General features: G+C 35.5%; 1 pseudogene; it reads left to right on the top strand.

The window, feature by feature from the left end:
• The first annotated feature begins 20,762 nt into the window (after positions 1–20,762).
• Positions 20,763–26,961, top strand: LOC148296240 (uncharacterized; annotated as a pseudogene).
• Positions 26,962–27,252: the final 291 nt, after the last annotated feature.

Raw genomic sequence — 27,252 nt, 5'->3', positions numbered from 1 at the left:
CAAGTTGAAAAGCCAAAAGATCAGATTGGCCAGTGGAGGAGCGACAAGTTTCTTACGAAAAAGAAGATTGTTGCATACAATCAAGTATTCAAGAACAAAATTCAAAGTTGGCCATCTAGAACCATTTGAATGTGATTGAAATAAACCTTTGATAGCAAATCAAGTGGAGAACTCCATGGCACTTCGGTAATGTGTATGAGAAACCATCCATCCCTTATCGTTTGTATTAAAATAATAATAATAATAAATACAAGAAAAATGATTGTCATAAATATAAAGGACTAAATTTTGAAAATAAGGACAATGGTCTCTACAAAACTTGCGATATTTAAACGTTACAATATGGGTTTTTAGGTTCAATGGTCCTAAACTTTGACCCGATTGATATTTTGGTCCCTCAATTTCCAAAATCGTTCCCATGGTCCTTCAACTTCAGTTTTGTTATGACAAATGGTCATGCTATTAATTTTATGAACTTTTCTTGTTAAATTTGAGCATGTGCATGGCACATGGTGTACTATTGAGGGTAAAAATAAAAAATTGCTTCACTCCTTAGGTTAATTAAAATTATTCAGATGGTGAAAGGAATATTCAAGAAGTTTTTTTAGTTTTTTTTATTTTTTTGGGTGAAAGGAATATTCAGATTGTGGAAATTAAAAATATACAAAAAGATCATTTTGTCCCTATATTTAACATAAAAGATAACAAAATTGACGGTAGGACATTACTGAGCAACATCCCAAAGTCAATATTGGGAAGAAAATGTAGTTGTTCCACTCATTGGGGGAATGAACTAGGTTTGTGTTTAGGGCACTTATAAACCTCAGTCTTGGGTTGGTTTGGTTCAAAAACCATACATTACGTCAATGCGAAGTATTTGCTGTTGTTGAATAATTTGACCCAAGAAAAAGAAAAGAAGAAAGTTGAACATGAATGGTCTGAGTGTGACGAAATATCAACTCATAGTCTTACATTTTACGTATTTCTGACTTTAAGGACACTATTCCTATTTTTGAGCTTTACTAAGTTTATAGTTTTACATAATTTATTGATTTTCTTGGAGAATAACATTTTTTTGTTGCCAATGTTAGGAAGGGGGAGGAGGGAAAACTCACAAAGACGGGTACCATAGAGATTTAAACCCAGGACCACTTGAGAGCACATTAAAGGCCTAAGCCAATCTAACTAATTCCATATTGGCTAGGCGGGCGCTCATTCGAAAATTTTCAGAAAAAAAAAAAGGTAGATATGTTAGCCCAACCCCAAAAAATAAAAACTAAATCTCTAGCTGCCTAGCCAACCAGCAACATATTCTCTTCTCCACTTTGTCCACATAGAAAGCCATGGCAGCTTAAAGGATAAAGATGGTAATCAAGGTAACCCAAAAATTATGGAGTTAAATATCAACTTATCGGGCCTCCTTGATTCGTATTTTAAAAGAAAAAAGAAGTTAGTAATTAAGTGACTAATATAAACATGTAGATTTTAAAGTTGAATCTTCACTCCCCGAAAAGCGTCCTTAAAACCTTCAAGAGTTTGAGCCTAAGAAACATCATTCCCGATCTCTTTGACTATAGAACCCAATGAACTTCCCTTTAAATCTTTACAACTTTCCCTTATGCTTAAGATCAAATTGTGTTGCAAAGGACTTAGTAGTGTAGTGGTTTGGAGCATTTGTTCTCCTAGGAAAGATTTTGGGTTTGAGTCTTATTATCCGTGTAGTGTGTGAATTTAGTATATTATCGTCTCTCTCAATAGGAAAGGTCCTTAAAAAAAAATTGTGTTTATATTATTATATATTTTTCCTTACTATTACATATACTCTAAACATGGTATATAAATAATAAATGTTAGAAAATTCTTGCTCGGGGGTAGCTAATGCTAAAAACATCATGCACATGCAAGGGGGGCTTTTAACTAAATTAGATTTTTTATTTTTTATTTTATAGAAATTCTGTGATCGCATTCATAATTCAGTCAAAAAGCTACTAGCCACAAATGACCAATACAAACTAGCCACAAAGAGCCATTACAATAATGGAGAGATCTAACATCAAAATTAAGAAAATCTGGGGCTCCTCAACTAACCATCACGTAAAATCAAAGAAACTCTGGCATATTCATCCCAACTAAAAATGCAAACTCTAAACAACCAAAAAGAGATAAAAGCTTGAAAAAATTAAGCCATAACAATACAAATAAAACTCTCACAGAAGAGATGGGGAAAGCTCTCACAAAACAAGAGGTGAAAACTGCACATAAAACCTAAGGAGTGTCTACGACTTATCCAAACATGAAGAACCCTAAAAAATGATGGTGGTAGAAATCCGACATCGAAACGCAGGTGGAGATTCTGGAATTTTAGAGAGAGAGAGAGGGGGCATAGCAAATGAGGAGACTCGCTCGCTCTGCAACTTCAACACACTATTTTTGCTTCGTTCTTGAAAAACATCCATTCTTGATTTTCTCTTGTTTTCAATTTTTTTGTTTTCATCATATTTTAGGAAACGCAATCACGAGTGTAGAATATAGGTTTTATTTTAATTTTAATATCAGTCAAATTTTTAAATTTTTAATATTATTTTTTAATGTTTAATTACACCCAAGCTAAAAAAGTGGACCCTATATTTGCCACATCATCACTTAACACAAGACCAAATGGTCAAATTGACGGAACGTGTAAAGTGGTCGAATTTTGAAACGTTATAGCATAAATTAACAAAATTAAAACCCCGTGACCCATTTCAAGAATGACCCCAAACCTTGAGGGGGTAAAATGATATTAGCACTATTATATATTAAAAATGTTTAATCAATGCAATTTTTTTTTTTGGCCCTAATGCCAATATTTAACTTATTTCTGGTGTTGTATATGTAGGAGGAAAAAAATTACATAAAGTTAAATGTCATATGAGCACTTTTTTTTTTTTTCAAACCCAAGAAAACGTCATATGAACTAATCGAATAAAAATGTCATATATATGAGGTTGTAATTTGTAAAAAGAGTCAATATTGTTGTCTATGCATGACATATTGGTGATGAGGACCCCATTAAAGACAAATATATATGTCGTTGTTGAAGATCAGATTTGCCGCCTTCTTCCTCCCTCGACAGGGACATTCATGTGTTCCTTGTCTCACTATTGTTGGCCTCTGCAGCTCTGCTTTTTGGAAGTCATTTTCATGTTAATTCATAGCTAACATTATTTCAAGCGTATATATGTTTTTCACCCAATAAGTTAATTGTGACTTTTACTTCTTTATTTATTTATTGTTCAGAATTATGACATTTACACAATTACAAAGTTTTACTTAAATATACGACGTGACTTATTTATAGATATCGATTCAGAAAAGAGAAAAAATAATATTCGAATTTGGTCTCTATAATTGATAATCTTTAAATTGTATGAAATTCATCACAAAATTTTATTCAAATATAGAATATGGAATTTGTTATTTTTGGATTTAAGAATAAGGAAAGATGAGACGTACTCGATATTACTCATGTACCACTTAAACTAAAAGCTCCTACAAATATTACAATATTGATGTTAATTAGGGTTATTCGTAATTGTACTCATCTCGGTCCATGTTAGATTTGTTTAGCACCAAAATGGTGAAAACTATTTCTAGCAAGATTTTGTTGATATACGTTGATGGTCCTTCTCAGAAGTTGTCTATAATCTATGGTCAAATCTTCTGTCAAGACAAAGAGATGATCAAGATATTCTCCAAATTCAAACCATGTGAAATGCTCAAATCAAAATACATGTATACAACGTGATTCTTAGAATTATTGTCTCCATCCATTTGGAGACCAAAGTTATTGGATCCGTGAGTTGCCCACTTTTCCATTCATTTTTTGTTTGATATTATAAGCACACGACTTTCGTATAATTTGTCTATATTAATATACACATTGTAGGTCTTTATCACATGTCACATATCAATGAAAGATCACTCCTCTAAAGTAAAAAATATGAATATCGTTTGAATGTATTAGGTTAACTTTGTTCTTCTCTATAAGGAGGTATATATAAGAGTTTACGTGAGTGCTTTACAAGGAATTAGATACAGTAAAGAATTAGGAAAGTATCTCCTAATTATACAATGATTAATCAATTATATAAAATAGGAAAGTAAATCCCTTAATTAATCAAGGAGCCCTTAATTAATCAAGGAAATAAATCTCCTTGATTAATTAGGAGACTCACGTCAACACTGTGTTGGCTAAGCTATGAATTGATATGGCTTAAACAAATCAATTTGATTAGAAGCACAAAAGGGCTCCAGATGTAAAGCATGTGTGAATGAGAATCACAAGGGTATGTGATGGTGAAAATAATTACATACAATTAGATATAGGTCCAATTTCATAAACAAAGACCACTACAATGAACATAATTAACTACCATACTACTAAAAAACTAACATAAGAGACCCCGTATCCCAAACTGTCAAAGAAAGGCCTTCTATGAGAACAATCATTGTCCTTTGTACATCGCAAAAGTTGTTTAGCACCCGAACGGTCAGAGACACGAGAATACACCAAGAAGAGAACGCAAAGGAGGCAACAAAGAAGGAACTCATAAAAGCACACTAACTCAACCCAGATGCTGCCAAAGAAAACCTCATATGATGACAATCATAGTCATTCGTACAACGTAGGAATTAATCAGCACGCAAAGAGTCAACGGCAAGACAAGAATCATTACAAGCAAATTAAAGAAGACAAATGAAGAGAAACTCTCAAAGAGCACACCAACGCTTCCCAAAACTGTCAAAGAAAACGTCATATGAGAAAAACCATAGTTCTTTGGACAACGCAAGAGTTGTTGAGTATGCAAAGAGTCAGAAGACAGAAGGAAACACCACAACAAATCTAGAGGCTCCAACCTGCAAAACAAAAGAACAAAAAAATCAAAACAAACAAAGCAAAAAGGGAAAGGGGCGAGTAGAAGGAGAGTGGGAGGAAACGAGAGGTGAGGGAAGGAAAAGAAAGGGGGAAAGAGGGAGGCTACCAACCCCAAAAGGGCAAAAAAACTTACATGGAACGGGGATAGCAGTGTTCTGCTATCCCCGACCAATAACACAATGACACGTGGAAAAGTTATCCTACGTGTCATTGCGTTATTAATCGAGCATAGCAAAAAGTGTTATTTCCGTTACATGAGAGTTTCTCTCCCAAAAGAGGTGGTGGCTAGAAAACCTAACCCTAGGGTTTTTTTTCTTGCTCTCCTTTTGAGAGGACCCTAAACTTTTTCTTTTTAGTTGATAAACAAACACTTACATTGTTTGTTGCTTATTTTGTAATATTAATAATCTAATCCCTTTAAGTGTAAATAGTTCCGTTGAAGAAAAAAAAACCCACATGAAATGAAACCATGCATGAGTTTCGTAAGTTTTCAATTTTATTTTCATTGGTCTCATGACTCATGACCTAGTGGAGGACGGAAGGGGGAAGATCAATGATTTTTTAAAAAGTTTTTAAACATTGTAGTATGGGTAGAATGAATGATTAAGAATTTTATTGGTGTGTAGAGTAGATTCAAGGGTTTAAACATAATTATCCATAGGAGATAGACACAGTTTTACTAGGCAACATATTTCTCACGTGTGGTAATCAGTCATTGCCCATATAAGATTAATGGACATCATTATTGTAGATACTCAAGTTTTTATGAATTAATCCAATAAGTTAATTGGTTAAATGTTGATCGAATGTTTTTTTTTGGTTGAGTTGTCAACGGGCCTACCCCAATGGAAAAAGGTCCCTTGACTTGTAGATCAGTGGTCTCAAATTTGACCCCATGATGAAACCTTGATAGTGTGTGTGAGAAAACCCTCCTTCCCCAATATCGCTTGTATAAAATAAATTCTTTACTAGTTATAATAAAACACATATTTTTGCCAAATATCTAACACGGTATATGATATCAATTAGTCAGTTTCTATTTTCATGTGAACAAATTCATATAAAGTTTCAACAAAAATCAAATCCATAAAAATCATTATATTTAGGGATCCACATTCAAGATTTCTTACACTATAATTCTCTGAATATATACTTCTTAAAGCACCTAGTTATCAATTTTTCCCATTCCTTTTCCTCCTTTATTTTGCATATGATTGCATGGGCGGTTACAATTCTATCATTTATCATTGTGATGGCAGTGTGAATCATTTGTCATAGTTCCATAGATAGTATAGGTCTTGCAAAAGTGGACCTTTTGACAATGACCCCAAAATCCTCGATTTGGAAGACAGAGAGAGATTTGAACCCCTACTTTTTTTTGGGTCAATATACATCACATCATGACATTCATTATCCATGGAGTGAAAATGATAAAAAAAAACAGAAAAAAAAAAAAAGTGAATCACTCAATTCCTATTAGTTATTGTTTCAGATCAATCGATCTTTATTTTAGCCAATGAAATCGTAATGAAGCACTAGACAATGGTACTGTCTTATTTATAGTAAGCCGCCTTGTTCTTTGTCTTAATTAGAACCATATTTGTAGGTTTTTTTTTATTGGGTTTAAAAAAAAGCACATTTCTTCCAATTAATTGCATTCCAGATTTGGCAGGCAAAATATGAATTTTCTGTTGAAGCCTTGCTTAATAGTTTAAAAAATCTTGAGTTTCTTTATCCATTGACAAATTCTAATATGGTATCAGAGCATGTTATCCACGTGTTGAGCTCAACCACTTACGTGCTTTCACGTCACACAATATATGTTGTCCACATGTTAAATTTAAATGAAACTATAAGTGAGAAGACATGTTAAGAGTGTGCATTCTATATTGACAAATTAAAGTTTCGCCTAATAATTTAAAAGATGTCGGACCTCTCTTTTTTATTAGATGCTCAAATTCTAAAATCTTCTGCATTTTGGGATTATAATATTTTATAGTTAATAACGATACCTTGTTGCATGCTTGGAATGACTATGTATCTGGGAAAAAAACAATTGAAGCCTTATAAAACAACGCCCATAGTCTATAGCCATCATAAATCGATTAACCCATAGCTAAATTAATAGTACCTGCACCATGAAGTGATTGCTTTTGTTTTTGTTTTTGTTTTTGTCAGAAACAGTGCTTTCATTCCAGAGGGAAGCAGCCAAGAAGCCAGATCCAGAAGAAATACAACAGCAACAAACAAGGAACTCCAAGCCACATGAAGTGATTGCTTTTGTTTTGATAGTCCCTTTTTCCATTTTCTGTGTGAATATGATGGCTCTCAAATTCTCAAATTAGTAAGCTACATATTTACATTTTTACCCGTACACACAAAAAGAACACTTTTACAATGTATATATATAAATCAAGTTCTTACCTTTCATCATGACATAATTAACTACAGTTGATGAAGAGCTTGAAAGTTTCGGACCGAGAAACCTCTTACACCTAGAGTTTCAAATTTCAATGTCGACTTAGACAACCATTAAACTCCAAAAAGTGTTAAGAATTCACCATATCTATTAAGGGAGCTACCATCGGACTCCACTAAACTCCAATACCCCACTATATTTCGAGTACCAATAACAGCTCTCTTTATTTAGTACAAGCATCAAAGTATTCAAATTTTTTACTACCGCCAACTGATGTGTTACATAACATTATGTAGCTTCCTAATTGTAAATAAACGATTTCATAATGGTTCAAAAAAAAAAAAAAACAAATGAAATTCTGCCATAATTTGAGATTTAGAAAGTATGAGATATGCATTGAAGTGTCCAGAAAAGAGGATTATTGTTACTGGAAGGATGCTTTTGTGATGGGTTTCCAATCTCAATAATGTTATAGGATTGGCTGCATGATCGTCAAACAGAAATGTGACATCTCTTCTACAAGTCTAGCACCACAAGTTGCTTTCATCATTAGCCGCAAGGGCACAAAATCTGATAAATATGTTGTCAAATTCCGCCTCATGCATTCAAACGACTGAGATCAGCCTCAGCTCTCGAAGTGCTGGTTCTAATGATTATACTATATGCCATTTTACCAAGTCCTTGAATTTAAACCGACCTCCCACTTACTTATACTCGCTTTTGCATAAATAATTGGGTTTGAAAGCTCCATTGGTCAGAGTTTCAAAGGGTTGCTTTCTTATGAGCAATGATGTTTGGGATTGGATCTTTTTGAAAACACAAATATTTAATGCATTTTGAACAAGTTCAAGTCCCAATTTAGCGTGTTGGTTTGTTTACGGTGTTAAAGAATATTGAAGTTCCACGTTGGAAACTTTAACTAAATAAATTACAACATATAATGAATGGTTCCACTACACTAATATCATCGAAGTCTTTTTTGATAAAACTACACACCTATTGGGTTTTATAGGTGGTCAAGTTGAGAACAATATCAATGTTATTAGTAGTGGGCCGTGAGTCCACCCTCTGAAATTTAACAGATAACTCCACCACAGTATCTCCACTAGAAGCTTCTTGCTTTAGGTCTTTGCGCGTCAACATGCTCTCTGTTGCTTGCAATCTTCATGGAAAGATTTTGAGTATTGACTATTACAGCAGATGAGTTGAGCAGGTCATTTCATCTATTGACTCCATTTCAATGATGCCTTTTAGGACCCTTTGCTCCAGCCCCCACTATTATATATGTCTTGTATAATTCCATTCACACATGTTTTCAGTTTCTCATACATTATTCTTGACAATGATAAAAACGCTGTTCATTGAAATCAAAGACAACATCATTGTCAAGAACATTAGATTTCTAGTGGGGTATAGAACAAAGTTGTCAAAAAGATATGATATGAATTAAGTGACCACCACTCTCACATACGCATTCATGCTTTTCTTGCACAGAGCACACGCTTTCTCTACCTAATTACGGTATTTTATAATTAGAGACTCAAAAAGATTGTTAATAACAATAACCGACTTCCAAGAAGGTCTTTCTAATTTTAATATGAAAACTCCCTAGAATATCAATCCATGCCATTTGTGAGTGGATTTAATTTGACCAAAAGAAAATTCAATGTGAACTAATCTTAAGAAAGAAGTAAGTGGATGATGTAGACCACATGGCAGAGATGATCAAAGAGTAGCAATTGATAGGCGTAGGTCCAAAAACAGCAAAATCCAACAGTTGCAGATTTGGGATCAAAGAGTAGCTTGATAGGGGTAGAGAGGTCACCCAATTGTTATTTGTCAGAGTTGTTGTTTGTTGTTTTGGTTTATTGTTTCGCTCTAACCATATTTTCCCCAGATTGATCTGTTATGGATATTCTCGCTTTAAGTTTTTATGCGATAGTGGGTGTGGTCGTAACAACACTTCTTCAGGTGATGGTGGTAGGTTTGATTTAGTCTCCTGGGTTGGTTTAAGGTTTTGTCTATTTTGAGTTTATAGGCTTTGTTTGGGATTATGCTTAATTATGGTGATGTGAGCTAGTAGTTTTAGTGTGGCTTTTGTCCGCTTTAGTTTTGTTTTCAGCATGTTAGTTTGTTGCCGTCTTGGGATTAATTCTTTAGATATCATGATGATATCTTTAATTGTATTGTTGAAATTTACCTAATGAAGTTTCTATTTGATCAAAATAATAATAATAATAATAATAAAACATAAAAATTTGGTAATTGGGCATGATTAAGGCAGTCCAATTGAGAATCTCACCATTTATCAAATGATAAAGAGATCCATTACATTAAAATCTATTAAAATCGCAATTAAATACACCCTCCAAAATATGAGAAGGGTTTTAAGTTGGGTAATGCCTCTGGACTGCCCAAGGCTGTTGAGAAGCCTTTCATCCACCAGAATTTGGCCCATTGCAGGTATTGAAGGGTTGATATAAGTGGCCTTTGAATGCACCCATTAATTTGACCATTACACCCAACATTGAAATTTTTAAAATTTTTATCTTAAAAATGATTAAATGTTGTAAATTGTGTGGAGCCCACAAGTAAGAGGTGAAATGAAAAAAAGTAAATGAAAGGTGAAGACTTGTGTACGGATAGGTGCAACAAATGTGGTTGTAACATTTACTCTTAAAGGGAAATCTGTTGTAAGCCTCCGCCTATAAAAGGAGGTCTCAGTAAGAAAGAAAGACACACTAATCAAAAGAGAGAAAAGTGATAAACAGAGAGTTAGAGAAATCTGAGAGAAAATTCTGTCAGTGTAATGACACAAGAGCAAATACAAATTCCACTCCAACTTTTAGTGGTACTTTCATACTCTGTCTATTTTATATCATGTTATCAACATGATAGTCTCTTTTTTTACCTCTAAATTTTGTCAGCCAAACACTATGTGGTTATTTCTTTGTCTTCTCTCCGTCATATGTCTACTCTCACTTTACTACTACGACGACATGCAGACTTTTTTGTTTTGTATTATCACAATTTTAATATTGTTTCATTTATTTTTTCGTACTGTAATTTGGAATGGTGCGGTATTATCCCCCATCCTATTATTTTATGGTGGTGTAGTTCCATTGCCCATCACGTTGTAACATATATTATTGTAATAAAAATGGTGGTGCGATTTTAAAACCCACCCTATTATATCTTGAATAGTAGCACAATTATATTGCCCACAATATAATAACTTATATAATGGGACAATGCCGGTTCTACGGCCCTCCTAATGGTAATATATATTTATTTGTCAATAATTCTTACTAGTGGGATTGCCATAGTAATAACCATTACTTAAGGTTGACCCTTAGTAAAATATATGATTTCTTTTCTGCTACTAACATTTATGTTCATTTATTTTAATAGTTTATTATATACCAGATATATAAAAGCCACAATGATACACATAACTTGGATGATACAATTAAGCATCTCTAACTACCAGTGTGTGAAGTGGTAAATTCGATATATAATATTTTATTCATATGTCATTTAATTTAGTTACTTTACTGTTGATAAGCTCATAGTTATATGTTATTTGAATACTCCTTTTCTTAGTTTTTATGCTTAGTTTATCTTGTTTATTAGTTATTTACCTTGTTTTCTTCTTTTGTAGGTAAAGTTAAACAAAGGAATTAATTTGGAGATTTTTAAAATCATTGATGCATTATGCACATTTTCTCAGTGTTGATTAGTCGGTTGTACGGAAGTGTGTATACTTGCTTAGGATGAATCAAGTTACAATCCTTATATTGTTGGAAATCCCTAGATGTCTAGTTTCTACAGAATTTTACGGTTTGTGGTCCTGAAGTCTGAAGAGGAAGATATCACGTTTTGAGTGATTGCTGTTTAGAGCTGGAATTTCTACGCGGGAATTAATGTTGGAGATTTTCAATATATAGGATAATGTTCACAACAAAAAAACTTTTGTTTTAGTTTTTGTGCAAAGTGACCGGTCGTCAGGGAAAACGATCGGTCGTTCGCGCTGCTAGGTGCGACTTTCTGCAGATGTTTAACGTCTTTGGAATTGTCTCTTGGGATTAGGAAACCATATTAAAACATCAAGAACACTTTTGCCTTGAAGATAACATTTACGTGCCTTGAAGCAAATTTTTCATCCTCTCATTATCATTCTGCCTTAAACACTTCTTCCATTAAGCCATTCCCACATATTGTATAAACACAAAAATCCAACAGTTAATTGGGTCTTAATCTATATTCCAAGAAGAATATAAGGCTTATTAGAAGATTCTAGAGGAGCCCAATGGAATGGGTGTGTCTTGGTCAGAATTAGAAAGTTGAATAAGTCAATCTCCTTCTCAAATAAGGATTACTTAGTTTTTTAAAAAAAAAGGAAAATGAAACAAATCATATTTGAAGAGGGATTCATACTTGCAGACCTTGGAGGTTTTGATAGCCTATAAATACCTCTCTTTTTTGTGCTATAAGACACATTGACGAGCCTACACAATATTCACAAAAACTTAGAGCGAAATTGTGAAGGATTGGTCGGTCTCTATTTCGTCTTCAGTGTATAAGGAGGAGTATCTCCTTATATGGAAGGAGGCAAGCAGTATCCTTCAAAGTATTGCCAATCAAATATCAGATGCATTTAATAATGCAACAAAAGTGACAAAATCACATATCCCAGCTGCAAATGCAAGGATTGATGTCCATGATGGAATCAATGTTCCAGCAAATGATTCATCTATCGCACTCCTGAAGTATGGCAGGCCACTAGGCTCAAAGGATTCATTTTTTCGAAAGAGGAAGTCAATGACCAAAATGAATACAAATGAAGTGAATGGAGAATGGACAATTCATGATTCAAATGCCCCTGAAGTGGCAGTGGTACCTGAAAATCAAGAAATCCTCATAAATTATGCATCCACTAATGAATTGTGGAATAGAAATAAGATGGTCATCGATGATATTTTTTTCATTCTCAGTGGCTACTGACACGGGGAAGGGAATGAAACGAGGAGAGAGAAAAACATTACTTTGGTGAGAGAAATTTACCTTTTCGAGATAATAGATAGATGAGAGAGAAAAAAACTTTAAATAATCTCTTATGTCAAAAGGTTTAATCTCATCCATTAAAAGTGGAGTAATCTAATAGTTCAAAAGATGTGTCAACAATTATGTACAAAATATGGTGCCACCGATCTGCCTGCCCTCATTCATTAATACTACATTAAAAAATAGGTACATTGAATATAAGAACATATGAATATGATCCAAACGTTTCTTCTTTTTTGGGGAAATATTTTTGCCAGCATAACCCAAACGGTTAAACCCATAATCAAAACCTATAATAAAAAATATGCAAATCAACCCTATTACAAATGGACAATAAATGATGATTGATTTACAAACAAAATTTTTGAAGGGAATCACCACAATAAATTGGGGAATCAAAATTAAAACACTACCACATTGTTGTGTTGAATTTTAAATAGGGGTATTTTGGGAATCTAAAAATTATAATAAATCAGATCATGAGCTTGATAAGGTAACTTGATGAGTTAGATCCTAGTTATAGGTTTTTACTTAAAAAAATTGGGAGTATTTTTGCTCACCACATTAACCATAGGTGTATGCTCACCATCACCCTTTAAAAGTGACACATATACTATGGTAAACCTTAGTTAAATTTCATATGAAAATTAAAAATAAAAAAATAAAAAGGGGCCCACAGACCATCACACTCCGCATTTTTCCTCCTTTACCCCTTTCTTTTTCTTTTCTTTCTTTCCTCCCTCTCCCTCGCTCTTCTCTCTCCTCTTCCCTGCAACCCTCTCCCTCTCTAACACTCTTTACAACAACAACCCACAACAACAACTCCACCACAACCACCACTTTGGTCGTTCGAGGAACGTCGACATGCCGTTGCTTATGCGCATAAGGATAAGATGTGACTGTTCCTCGTTTTCTTTTTCAAATTCATCTCTTTTCAACAGGAAGAGAAAATTAATTTGAAATTAAAAACATTACTCACGCAAATCAATCACCCTTCTTATCGAGACCTAAAATTGTGGGATTCAAAAGGTCCCAAAACATAATTGTCTTAAAGTACAAGTTTAATTTAGTGGGGGTGTCTTTCCTTCTTCTTATTTTTTTTTTTCTCTTTCTGGATTATTTATCTGTCATATATGATTTCGTTGAAAGATGTCATTAGTAAGATGCTCTTGATTAAGCCAAAAAAAAAAAATTGGCTTTCTTATCTTTCTTTTTTTGTTATGAAAAATTTATTTGAATGTTCTTTTGTTTTCCCTCTTTTATTGAAAGATTATATAGTTGTTGATGCAAAGAATGGAGTGAGGGAGAGATACAGAGGGAAGGAGAGAGTTGTTGGGAAGAGGATAGAGAGGGAGAGGGAGGGGGAGGGGGAGGGGGAGGGGGAGGAAAGAAAGAAAAGAAAAAGAGAAAAAAAGGTGTAAAATTTAACTAAGGTTGTGGGCCCCTTTTTAATATTTATTTTTTTATTCTTGCATAAAAGCTAACTAAAATTAACCATTGAATAGATGTCACCTTTCAAGAGTGGTGGTGAACATGTCAAAACATAGAGAATATTGAGAGAAGAAAGTGGAAAGAGTAGAGAGAATGAGAGTTGTTGAATATTTTCTGATTTTCACTTATGTTCATTACTTACAATCAACACATATATATACAAGTTCCTAAGACATTAGTCAAGCCCCCCAAGTTAGGCAACCAACCAAGTTAGGCAACCAAACTAATTAGGCAACCAAACTAGTCAAGCCCCCCAAATATTGTAGGTGCCAAACATAGTAGGTGCCAAACATTAATTGACTATTACTAGCCACATTAATTGACTACTAGACAACATAATTAACATAGACAAATTCAACATATGACAACTTCTAACATTCCCCCTCAAGTTGGTGCATAGATATCACCGATGCCCAACTTGATCAGTGAGTTGTGGAATACTCTGCTAGAAACTGCTTTTGTCAAAATATCTGCCAGCTGGTCTTCGGACTTGACAAACGGAAGCTGAATTTCTTTATTTTCAACTTTCTCTTTAATGAAGTGTCGATCCACTTCAACATGTTTGGTGCGATCATGTTGAACTGGATTGTGTGCAATGGATATTGCAGCCTTGTTATCACACTGTAGATGCATTCCTAATGTAGGTGCATATCCAATCTCTGTAAGCAATTTTCTCAACCAAAGAAGTTCGCAAATTCCTTTGGTCATTCCTCTGAATTCCGCTTCTGCACTAGACAAAGCAACAACATTCTGTTTCTTGCTCCTCCAAGTAACCAAGTTACCTCCCACAAATGTGAAATACCCTGATGTTGATCGTCTATCAGTGACATTCCCTGCCCAATCTGCATCTGTATAGCCACTGATATTCAGATGACCATTCTTAGAGAACATAAGTCCTTTTCCTGGTGCGGACTTCAAATATTTAAGAATCCGAAGAACCGCATCCATATGATCTTCACTTGGACAATGCATAAACTGACTAGCAACACTTACAGCATACGCGATGTCGGGTCGGGTATGGGATAGGTAGATCAGTCGTCCCACCAATCTTTGATATCTTTCTTTGTTAGTGGGTACTTGATTGGGATATTCCCCAAGGCGGTGATTCTGAACAATTGGAGTGTCCACAGGTTTGCAATCTAACATTCCAGTTTCTGCCAATAAATCTAGAACATACTTCCTTTGTGAGAGGAATATGCCTTGCTTTGATCGAGCAACTTCAATGCCCAAGAAGTACTTGAGTCCACCAAGATTTTTCATTTCAAACTCCTTTGCCAAACATTTTTGTAGTTGAGAAATTTCCTGCTTATCATTCCCAGTAATAATCATATCATCAACATAAATGATGAGAGCAGTTACCTTTCCTCCCTTGTGTTTTAAGAACAGAGTATGGTCAGAATTACTCTGCTTAAAACCATAAGTCTTCATTGCCACGGTAAAACGCCCAAACCATGCTCGGGGAGACTGTTTCAATCCATATAATGCCTTTCGCAATCTGCACACCACATTAGCAGGAGTAGATGTAACGTATCCTGGTGGGATATCCATGTAGACTTCTTCTGTGAGTTCTCCATGGAGAAAGGCATTCTTCACATCAAATTGGTGGAGAGGCCAATCGAGATTTGCTGCAATGGACAATAGCACACGAACGGTGTTAAGTTTTGCAACTGGGGCAAATGTTTCTTCATAGTCAATACCATATGTCTGCGTGTATCCCTTTGCCACAAGTCGTGCTTTGTATCGTTCAATTGACCCATCAGCATTGTATTTCAAAGTGTAAACCCATCTGCATCCGACAGTCCGTTTTCCTTGAGGTAAATTCTCCAGTGTCCATGTGTGATTTTTCTCCAGAGCATGCATCTCCTCCCTCATTGCTTGAACCCATTTTGGATCCTTCAATGCCTCACTCACTTTGGTTGGAATATGAATTGCGGATAACTGGTGTACAAAGCCTTGGAGGGGTGCAGATAATTTTTCCGCAGAAACATAGTTTGCAATTGGATACTTTGATACCTTGCCATTATCCGGTGAATACCGAATTGGCGGTTTTCCACGATTCTGTCTATCAGGTAATTTATAACTAACAGTTTCATCAACTAAAACAGTAGATGTAGTAGAATCACGTACCTCAGGAGTATTCTCAGGAGATTGATCAGCTGGTACTGAGATGTGAGGGGGGTCTTCATCATTATCGTCGGCGAAGTAGGAAAAAATATTGTGCTCTCTGCTGTGGAGCGACCGGTCGCTGGGCTCCTGGCGACCGGTCGTTTTTGTACAGATTCGAATTTCAGCTTCAGCGCTTGGAAGCGACCGGTCGCTGGGCTCCTGGCGACCGGTCGTTTCTGGACAGATTCGAAACTCAGTTTCAGCGCTTGGAAGCGACCGGTCGCTGGGCTCCTGGCGACCGGTCGTTTTTGTACAGGTTCGAATTTCACCTTCAGAACTTCTATGCGACCGGTCGCTAGGCTCCTGGCGACCGGTCGCTTTTGGGCAGGTTACATTTTCTTCTGGACTTTTGGGATCCGTTTTGCTCCAATCTTCAAGTTCTTGAATTTCCAGGGCCTCCTTGCCCAGTGGTTCTCTTTGTATGTCTCTGTGAGGCGGAGAGTTGGACATCGGATCATGAAAAAACATTTCCGATTCCATAAAAGTGACATCCAAAGTGACATATGTACGACGACTGGAGGGGTGATAGCATCGGTATCCCTTCTGATGGGCAGCATAGCCTACAAACACACATCTGAGAGCACATGGATCAAGTTTGCCACGTTGATTCTTATGGAGGTGGACGAATGCTACACAACCAAAAACTCGGGGCGGAAGCATCTGAACGGAGGGCAAGGGCCCATGTTGGGCAAGTGCTTGTAATGGAGTCCGGAAGTCTAAAACTTTGGAAGGCATTCGATTGATGAGGTACACTGCGGTGACTATAGCATCATCCCAATGGTGGCGAGGAACATGAGCGCCAATCAAAAGAGCTCGTGCTGTTTCAAGGAGGTGTCGGTTTTTTCGTTCCGCAACACCATTCTGTTGGGGAGTTTGAGGACAAGTGGTCTCATGGATGATGCCATGTATCTGGAAGTAAGTCTGAAAATCATGGTTGATATATTCACCCCCATTGTCAGAACGAAGGACTTGAATCTTGGTAGAGAATTGAGTTTCAATTTGCTTGTGAAATGACTGGAATATAGGGAACACATCAGTTTTATTTTTCATCATGAAGAGCCAAGTCATGCGGGTACAATCATCTACAAAGGTGATAAACCACCGGAAGCCAGAAGTTGTAGAGATAGGTGAAGGACCCCAAACATCAGAATGTATCAAAGCAAATGGAGCAACACTTTTATTTGTACTTGATGGATAAGAGACTCTGTGACTCTTGGCTAAGATACAAGTATCACATTGGAAATCAGTGGTACAGGAATTCGAAAACAAATCTGGAAATAGATGTCTCATATAGCCAAAAGACGGATGCCCCAAACGCCGGTGCCATAACCAAAGTTGTCGATCCTTCCAAGTCGATGAGTGCTTCACACTATGTGCCCTTCCCATACTGAAATCATCCACATAGTACAACCCCCCTCTCTTAGTACCACGACCAATGATCTCCTTGGTGAGAATATCCTGAAATAAACAAAAATCGGGATACATAAGTACACAACAATTTAGTTGCTCAGTAGCTTGGCCAACAGATATCAATTTATTAGACAACGATGGGACAAGCAAAGTATTTTGAAGAGTAAGGGATGGAGAGAGGCCAATGGTTCCAGCACCAATCACAGGAGAGGTAACACCATTTGCGTTGGCAATACTTGTTCGTTGTGGTGTGGTTGTGCTTAGAAAATCGGTTGGATCAAACGTCATATGATCTGTGGCTCCTGAATCAATAATCCAACCTGTGGAGTCACTTGTATATGATGTATGAAATACATATCCACAGTTACCTGAGTTACTGAAAGATGAAGAGTCCTTTTCTGATGTTGAGGTAGACTCTTCATGAGGAATTAACGTTACCAGAGGATCCGAGGTGACAAGGGCAGCACGACCCGTTCCTCCAGCAGCAAGTTTACGAGCCTTGAGACCATCCCACCAATCTGGATAACCATGTAGTTTAAAACAAGTTTCTCGAGTGTGCTTTGGATTCCCGCAGTGAGTGCAACCACTCCCATCTGTGGGAGCCTTGGGTCGAGAAGGTGGAGTAGTCTTATTGGCAGCTGTCTGTAGCTGGAGATGAGCAGTTGGAATTGGGCGAGAGGGTCGGTATGTTCCTTTTGTTACCAATCCTACTCCGGTTGGTGTTGGAGCTCCTAACATCACAGTTTGTCGGATATCTTCTCGTCGAACATGAGCATAAGCTTGCTCTACTGTAGGAAATGGACTCATTTGGAGCACATCACTTCGGGCTTTGTCTAGTCGATCATCCAAACCATCCAAGAAAATATAAACTCGATCTTCTTGGATGATATCATAGTATTTTTTGATATCCAACTCGCACTTCATCTCATTTGGACGGCGAAAATCGATTTCTCGCCATAAGCCTTGGAGATCATTGTAGTAAGCTTCAATCGAACCTCCCCCTTGTCGCATACGGGAGATTCGCCTTTTAAGATCATACACCTGGGAGGTGTCAGAGCCATCAAAGTAAGTTGTGGCTATTGCGTCCCAAACTCCTTTGGCCGTCGAGAATCTAATGAAGTTGCCAATTAACCTTGGCTCCATGGAGTTGATTAGCCACCCTTTCACGATTGCATTTTCTGTTCGCCATCGGTTGAATGTCGAGTCCGTCTGAGAAGGTGCTGGGAGTTCACCAGTGAGATATCCCAGCTTATCCTTGCCAGCAACATACATCTCAATAACTTGAGACCATAAGGCATAGTTGGAGCCATCCAACTTAATGCCAATTTGTGCAGGAGAGGTTTCGTAGGTAATAGTCGGGGTCGGGGTCGGGGTCGTATTCGATGTTGATGCTTGTATCTTCATCAACTCAGCCATTTGAGCAGCAAATTCGGTGAAAGTAGTAGGATCGGTGGTGCTACTTTCAACATGGGAAAAATCATCTTCTCCCATGATGGAAACAACAATTCAAGACTAGAGTCAGCAAGATCGCTGCTCTGATACCAGGTCAAAACATAGAGAATATTGAGAGAAGAAAGTGGAAAGAGTAGAGAGAATGAGAGTTGTTGAATATTTTCTGATTTTCACTTATGTTCATTACTTACAATCAACACATATATATACAAGTTCCTAAGACATTAGTCAAGCCCCCCAAGTTAGGCAACCAACCAAGTTAGGCAACCAAACTAATTAGGCAACCAAACTAGTCAAGCCCCCCAAATATTGTAGGTGCCAAACATAGTAGGTGCCAAACATTAATTGACTATTACTAGCCACATTAATTGACTACTAGACAACATAATTAACATAGACAAATTCAACATATGACAACTTCTAACAGAACATACCTATGGTTAATGTGGGTGAGCAAAAATGCTCCCATAATAATAATATGCTAATAAATTGGGGGGATTAGATGTCCTTGTGGGTCTTCCTTCACTTTGCACGGCAGATGCGCCTGCATCACAGACGATATACATAAGCTATCCTTGATTTCCTAGCACCATTCTAAACGATGTTCATGGCATCTTTTGAAACAGATATAGCCTTCTCTGCAAAACAAGGTAGTTGAAAGGCAGCATTGTGCATCTGCAAGAGTGAAAACAGAGGAAAGCAGATCCATTAGGGGGGCAATAAAGCATAAAAAACAACAGAGAATAGACTAAAAAAATAGTTATGGAAAGAAGAAATTAGCAGTACTTGTGCGTTGTAGAATTTTGGAGGTCCTTTAGCCACACCGTGCTTCTCCGGGTTTAACGGATTGATGGGATGTTTAAAGTGGACCGGTGGCCCTTCGGTGGCGCACAGCATGAACCTGATTATCCCACTGAAAAAGAGATTCATCATGAACTGCATCAGCAATAGCATAAAATAACCTGCGAAGTTCTAATTGCAAAGGACCTCTTGCCTTGCATATGCAGGAATTGTTGTCCAGGCATAGTTGATAGAGCCCTTAAATATTTTGCGGCAGTTTGCTATGGTATTTTGCGCAAGTTTGCTACGTTATTTGTTACTTGTTAGTGGTTACTTTAGTGATTTCATAATGCAAAATCCATTTAATGTTGTATTTTATGAAGCCCAGGCCCATTTATAAACCCTAAACATAACTCCATCGTCATCCTCGTTCCTGTCTCTCTCGCCTCATAGCACCATCGTCATCCTCGTTTCTCTCTCTCTCTCTCTCTCTCTCTCTCTCTCTCTCTCTCTCTCTCTCCAGCGCCCACCTAGAGACCGCCTAGCGCCCGCCCAGCCCCCGCCTAGCGCCTGCCAAGGCCATTTATTCAACTCCATTCAATGCTTTTTTATGAAATAGCCTTTCAGGTGACCTTAATTGCTCAAGGGGATGTTACTCTATCTATTGTAATGACGGTATGCACAACTCTTGGGGCAGTAGCCCTGACTCCTCTACTAACAAAGATATTGGCAGGGACTTACATCACAGCGGATGCTGCCAAACTGTCGATGAGCACCATGCAGGTTAAGTTACCTTGAACTTGTTCTGCTTCAAACAACCAATCTTTGTCCTCGACACAGACACAGAGTAATATTTGAGGGGTTTCCTGTATACCATTTCAGTTTTGTGCTTGTCATGGGATGATGGGAATTTGGCTATATATATAAAATTTTCATTTCCTTTATATGGGTTCGATGTTCAGAAATTTTGTTTTTCTTTCTCAAGTGTGTATATATATAGATATGTTTGAAGTCTTCTGTTCACTTCTTGGGAATAAGTTGGGAGAGCAACATATATATATCATGGCTTGTAGCACTCCAATTATACCAAAGGACTTCTTCATGAAAACAGACCAAGAACTGTATGGAGAAGATGAAAATAAAAATAGTTCTGGTTTTGAAAGAGTTACAAGGACCCCAGATGACCAGCAAAGAGACATCAGCTTAAGATCAATGGATGAAGAGAATAATATGTCTCAAAGTGTTTGGTTCTTCAGAAAGTATCTTCTTACAAGAAGTCAAAATAACGTGGCTAAAACCAGCATGGAAGCTGAATTTGAATAAGAAATTATCAAAAGGCTTTCATCACCCCGCCCTTTATTACCACCTAAATTTCTTGGTAGTAATAATTTCCCAGGACACCGGCTGTCTTTGCTAGAGCAACGGTTGCTTCCTCGATTGCGGTATGTTTTCCTTACGTTCGTCATTATATATATGCTTATTATGTTTGGGTAGCGATGTTGGCACTCTCCGTTTATGCTTTTGGAACGTCCACTGAGAGTCTTTAAAAGGAATTAAATTGAATTTCTATAAGCTAAATTAGGAGTGCCAAAATCGTTACCCTAATTATTTCTTGTGTTATAACATTAGTTTCCCTTTTGAAGTTAGTCCACTTCAATTTTTGTTGTGTGTGTACACACACAGATGTGATGATCAATCCACACTAGTAAAAAAAACCCCTCGCGCGACCAAACTTTGCGCGACGAAACACAATTTGTCGCACAAAGTGACTTTGCGAGACGAAAATTAAACTTTGTCACACAAAGTCTTACGCGACTAAATTTTGCGCAACGAAATACAAATCGTCGCACAAAGTCACTTTGCGCGACGACAAAGCATCGTCGCGAAAAGTAACTTTGCGCGACGAAACACTTAAATTCGTCGCGCAAAGTCTTGCGCGACGAATGTGGTTCGTCTCGTAAAGTCTTTTCAAAAATAAATTAAATAAAAAATTATTTTTAAAAATCTATGCATGACTTTGCGCGACGAAAGACAATAATTCGGTGCACAAAGTCTTGCGCGACGAAGTGTCATTCGTCTCGCAAAGTCTTTACAAAAATAAATAAAATAAAAAATTATTTTTAAAAATTTTTGGATGACTTTGCGCGACGAAATAATAATCTTCGTCTCGCAAAGTGTTTACAAAAATAAATAAAATAAAAAATTATTTTTAAAATATTTTGGATGACTTTGCGCGACAAATAATAATCTTCGTCTCGCAAAGTCTGTACAAAAATAAATAAAATAAAAAAATTATTTTGTTAGAAACATATATTATTGTAGTTCGGATTGGGTTTTTGTTAGAAAATATATATTTTAAATTGACGATCAAATTGGTTCATTGTATTCATATAGGGTCAAGGAGTGTAGCTGTAAAAAATCATCAAAATCGAAATTGAAATAACGGTTAAATTGTGAATTTTCGTTTATAACCGTCGAAAAATTTTGTACTATTACTTGATCTTTGAATGTTGATTTTTTCCGATTTTGGGCGTATATGATCTCGAAGTATAAACAAACAAGTTTGACGGTTGGATCGTTGAAAATAGTTTCATAGAATACATATGCCATCAAAACAATATATTCACTAACAATTAAGAGTTTATTTATACTTTTGTTAAATGTAACATAAGATTTTGTGGTATCCACTAGTGTAAATATTTTAAATTGACGATCGAATTGATTCATTGTATTCATATAGGGTCAAGGAGTGTAGCTATAAAAAAATCATCAAAATCAGAGTTGAAATAACCGTTAAATCATGATTTTTCGTTTATATCCATCGAAAAGTTTTGTCCTATTACTTGATCTTTGAATGTTTATTTTTTCCGATTTTTGGCGTATATGATCTCGAAGTGTAAACAAACAAGTTTGACGGTTGGATCGTTGAAACTAGTTTCGTAGAATGCGTATGCCATCAAAACAATATATTCACTAACAATTAAGAGTTTATTTATACTTTCATTAAATACAACATAAGATTTTGTGGTATCCACTAGTGTAAATATTTTAAATTGAAGATCAAATTGAGTCATTGTATTCATATAGGGTCAAGGAGTGTAGTTGTAAAAATCATCAAAATCGAAGTTAAAATAACCGTTAAATCGTGATTTTTGTTTATAACCATCGAAAAGTTTTGTCCCATTACGTGATCTCTGAATATTTACTTTTTCTGATTTTTGGGGTATACGATCTCGAAGTATAAACAAACAAATTTGACGGTTGGATCGTTGAAACTAGTTTCATAGAATACATATCCCATCAAAACAATATATTCACTAACAATTAAGAGTTTATTTATACTTTTATTAAATATAACATAAGATTTTGTGGTATCTATTAGTGTAAATACTTTAAATTGACGATCGAATGCAGTCATTGTATTCATATAGGGTCAAGAAGTGTAGCTGTAAAAAATCATCAAAATCAGAGTTGAAATAACCGTTAAATCTTGATTTTTCTTTTATAACCGTCGAAATGTTTTGTCCCATTAATTGATCTCTTAATGTTTATTTTTTCTGAATTTTGGCGTATATGATCTCGAAGTATAAACAAACAAGTTTGACGGTTGGATCGTTGAGTAGCTTTAAATTTGTTTATTTTGAACGTATAACACTTAAGAAATTGAATAGTATATATATTTATTAGTAGCTTTAAATTTTTTTAAAAAATTTGGGCGGGCAAAAAAATGGGAATTTTTTTTTAAAAAATTTACAACTTTGTGCGACCAATATATAATATTTCGTCGCGCAAAGTATACTCTAAAAATTTGTGCGGGTACCAAAAATGGGAATGAAAAAAAAAAATTTCGACTTTGCGCGACCAATATATAATTATTCGTCGCGCAAAGTATTCTCTAAAAATTTGGCGGGTACCAAAAATGGGAAATTAAAAAAAAAAAATTTAAGACTTTGCGCGACCAATATATGTTTTTCGTTTCGCAAAGTATACTCTAAAAATTTGGGCGGGTACCAAAAATGGGAAATTTTTTTTAAAAAAAATTTACGACTTTGCGCGACCAATATATGTTTTTCGTCGCGCAAAGTTTGCTCTAAAAATTTGGGCGGGTACCAAAAATGGGAATAAAAAAAAAAAAAAAATTTCGACTTTGTGCGACCAATATATAATTATTTGTCGCGCAAAGTATATATTCTAAAAATTTGGCGGGCACAAAATATAGGATTTTTAAAAAAAATTTCGACTTTGCGCGACCAATATATAAGTATTCGTCGCGCAAAGTATTCTCTAAAAAATTGGCGGGCACCAAAAATGGGATGCGGGAATATTTTGGTCGCGCAAAAGTTTGGGCGACCAGAAATTCGTCGCCCAAAACTGAAAAAATTTGGCGGGCACCGAAAATGGGAATTTTTTTTAAATTTTTTTTTTAAACACTTTGCGCGACGAATATATTATTTCGTCGCGCAAAGTGATACGTTCTTTAAAAGCAAAATAACTCCTCCATCATTTTCTCAATGTCTTCTAAATCCTACCATTTCTCTCTCTTTCCCACTCCCCAAATCCTACCATTTCTCTCACACTCACTCCTCTCACTTAATCTCTCATCTCTCTCTTCACTATCTCTCTCTCTCTCTCTCTCTCACTCACTCTCTCATCTCTCTTTTCATCATCTCTCACTCTCACTCACTCTCTCATCTCTCTCTCTCACTATCTTCTCTAATTCTCTCACACTCACTTCTCTGTAAATTTTAATTTTTTTTCATTAATATGTGTTTTTGGAGTTAGTTTTGAGTTTATGCCAATTATTTGTCATTATTTTATGTTATTGTTTTGTTATTTGACAATATTTGTTTTTTTTGTGTGTAGGGAATTGTTGAGGCTAAAGTTGAGGATTTGATATAAGATGCTTGTAGATTTTATTATTGTACTTTGTTAATTTAAGTGTACATTTTGAATATTATGTATATTGGATAATTTGACCACTATTTTTCTTATGTAATTTTATTTTGAATATGTCAATTTAAATTAAAGTAATTAAGAAAAATAAAATCGTACAGTTAAATTAAATTTAAAAAATTAATATAATGAAATTGATATAAGAGAAATAATAATAAAAAATGTCAAAAACCTTGCGCGACAAAATATTTAGTCGCGCAAACTATTAAATTAGTTTATTTTAGTTTAAAATTTTCAAAAAATAAAAATATAAAAAAATAAAAAAAATGAATAATTCGTCGCGCAAACCTTTGCGCGATGTTAACATTCGTCGCGCAAAGCACATTTGCGCGACATTAACTTTCGTCGCTCAAAGTTGATAATATTCGTCGCGCAAAGTAGATAATATTCGTCGCGTAAAGTAATTAGTATTCGTCGCGCAAAGTTGTTATTTTCCGTCGCGCAAAATTGTTATTTTCGTCTCGCAAAGTCGTCATGATTCGTCGCGCAAGTTGTTATCCTTCGTCGCGCAAAGTGGCTTTGTGCGACGAAGAATTTTCGTCGTCGCGCAAACCCTTTCTTTACGAGTTTTGCGCGACAGAACTTGCGCGACCAAAATTTCGTCGCGCAAACTTTGCGCGACGAAATTTTCCTTTGCGCGACCAAAAATCATTCGTCGCGCAAAGTGTTTTTTGTAGTAGTGCCAACAGGACTTCAAAACAACTTACAATACTTTATGATGGGATTATCAATGTCTATGACAATATTCCTGCTAAGGTGAATAGTTTAAAGAAATGAACCTAAATTTTTAATTTTCAGGAAATAATAATGTGCCCAAAGCTTGAAATCCATGATGTCTATGTTGTGACTGCCATATTTGACTGTTCAACTTCTTTTTCCTAAAAATAATTTTCTCAAACAATTTATTATAATGTTATATCTTACCAAATTGTGAATAATTATGTAAAATCATTTGCTATATTGATTTCCATAGATATTGTCATTGTAGGCTCAAGCGATTATGCGTCGTGCCAGTGAAAACTCATTGGCCAAACCTCTTGTTGTAGAAAGGTTAAAAACAGATAGGCAAAAACCACCTCTCAAACCCAAATCACTATCAGATTCCAAGATAAGAGCAGGTATGAGTAGTTCATTTCGACTTGTACATCAACTAGTTAAGAGCATTCACCATATACCCGAATTTTTTGTTTATTGAAATATTCAGCATTGCTCATATATCAGGTGATTTTTGGTTTGCCATAAATATAGGTTAAAGGAGAACAATTTACAATGAATACCCCATTTTCCTAACTTTACCCGCCCCAGGAAAATCATCCTTGTCCTTAGTCTGCTAGTTGATATATATATATATATATATATATACAGAAATTCTCTTATGCGGACATCCGGACGTTATTATCGTGCGGACGCAGTGTATTTTGTACTAACCCTTTTTGTTTTCCTGCCTGTTTACAATAGGATCCGCACGATAATAACGTGCGGACATCCGGATAAGAGAATAACTGTATATATATATATATATATATATATATATATATATATATATATATATATTTAAACGACTACTAGTTGATCTTTAGTCTTCCCAAAAGGAATAATGTTAATCACATTTGCTCTAGTTTTTCTTTAACAGATCTTCGCTAACTAGTTTTTTCCTTTACCTATTTCAGGACTTCCAACGGCATGAAGATATTCCTTGCAGTGTTTTCTTGAAAAGTGCCGTGGCAGGTAAAGATGTCTTTGTTTGTACGTAGACTGTAAAAAACTACAGTGTTATATCACGAGAACGGAAACTTTTACCAAATTGGAACTTCATCCAAACTACAGTGCCAAAATCATACTTTATAAACAAAATCCATACATGCCAAGAAGATCATATCTATTTTCATAGAGAAAATGATGTTGGTACCCATAAATTTGCTCACTATACCTGCCTAAATAATTGATGGTCAACAATTTTTTTTACTGTTTGACAAAAGAAAAAATAATAGAAGAAAAGAAAGGAAAAAAAATATGAAAGGAGATCCAGTTTTTTTTTAACCGTATAATGAGCAAATTGATTGGCATCAATAGCTAGAGTTTGCCCTTTCATTGTAGGACTAGAAAAATTTAAGATTAACATGGGTTCTATTTCTTTATTCTTAAGGCACAAAATATTTGATTTTTTTCAAAACACATAAGATATTTAATTATAATTGATCAATTTACATAGCACTTTACACATGACTTATGTTTTTGCAGGATCATCAGCAATTCTCCTTATGCCCTTATTCTTAAAAATAGGAAGACAATTATGAGCCTTGATTAAAAATGTAAACAACGAGTCGAATGAAAACGATAAACTTTAACTTTTACCATTCCCTTCACGTTTAGGATACTTTTCTCCTCTCGGTCAGTTAATCAAGGCTCTTGTTGAGGGGATATTAGGGTTTATATACCTTAGGTTCTTGCCTACGCAATTACCAATTCATTGACTGGCTATATATAAAGTCATATGTAGTTAATTTCTTTTTAATAAAAGAAAAAATTATATATTTCATGATAGACTATATATTTTTTTTAGGAGGAATATGAATCATTTTATAAATGGTGTGGTCTG

Source organism: Prunus avium, chromosome 2 (assembly GCF_965620075.1).
Source record: "Prunus avium chromosome 2, drPruAviu1.hap1.1, whole genome shotgun sequence".
NCBI lineage: Eukaryota > Viridiplantae > Streptophyta > Magnoliopsida > Rosales > Rosaceae > Prunus > Prunus avium.
The sequence above is the reverse complement of the archived record's forward strand: the minus strand, read 5'-3'. Positions and strand labels throughout refer to the sequence as shown.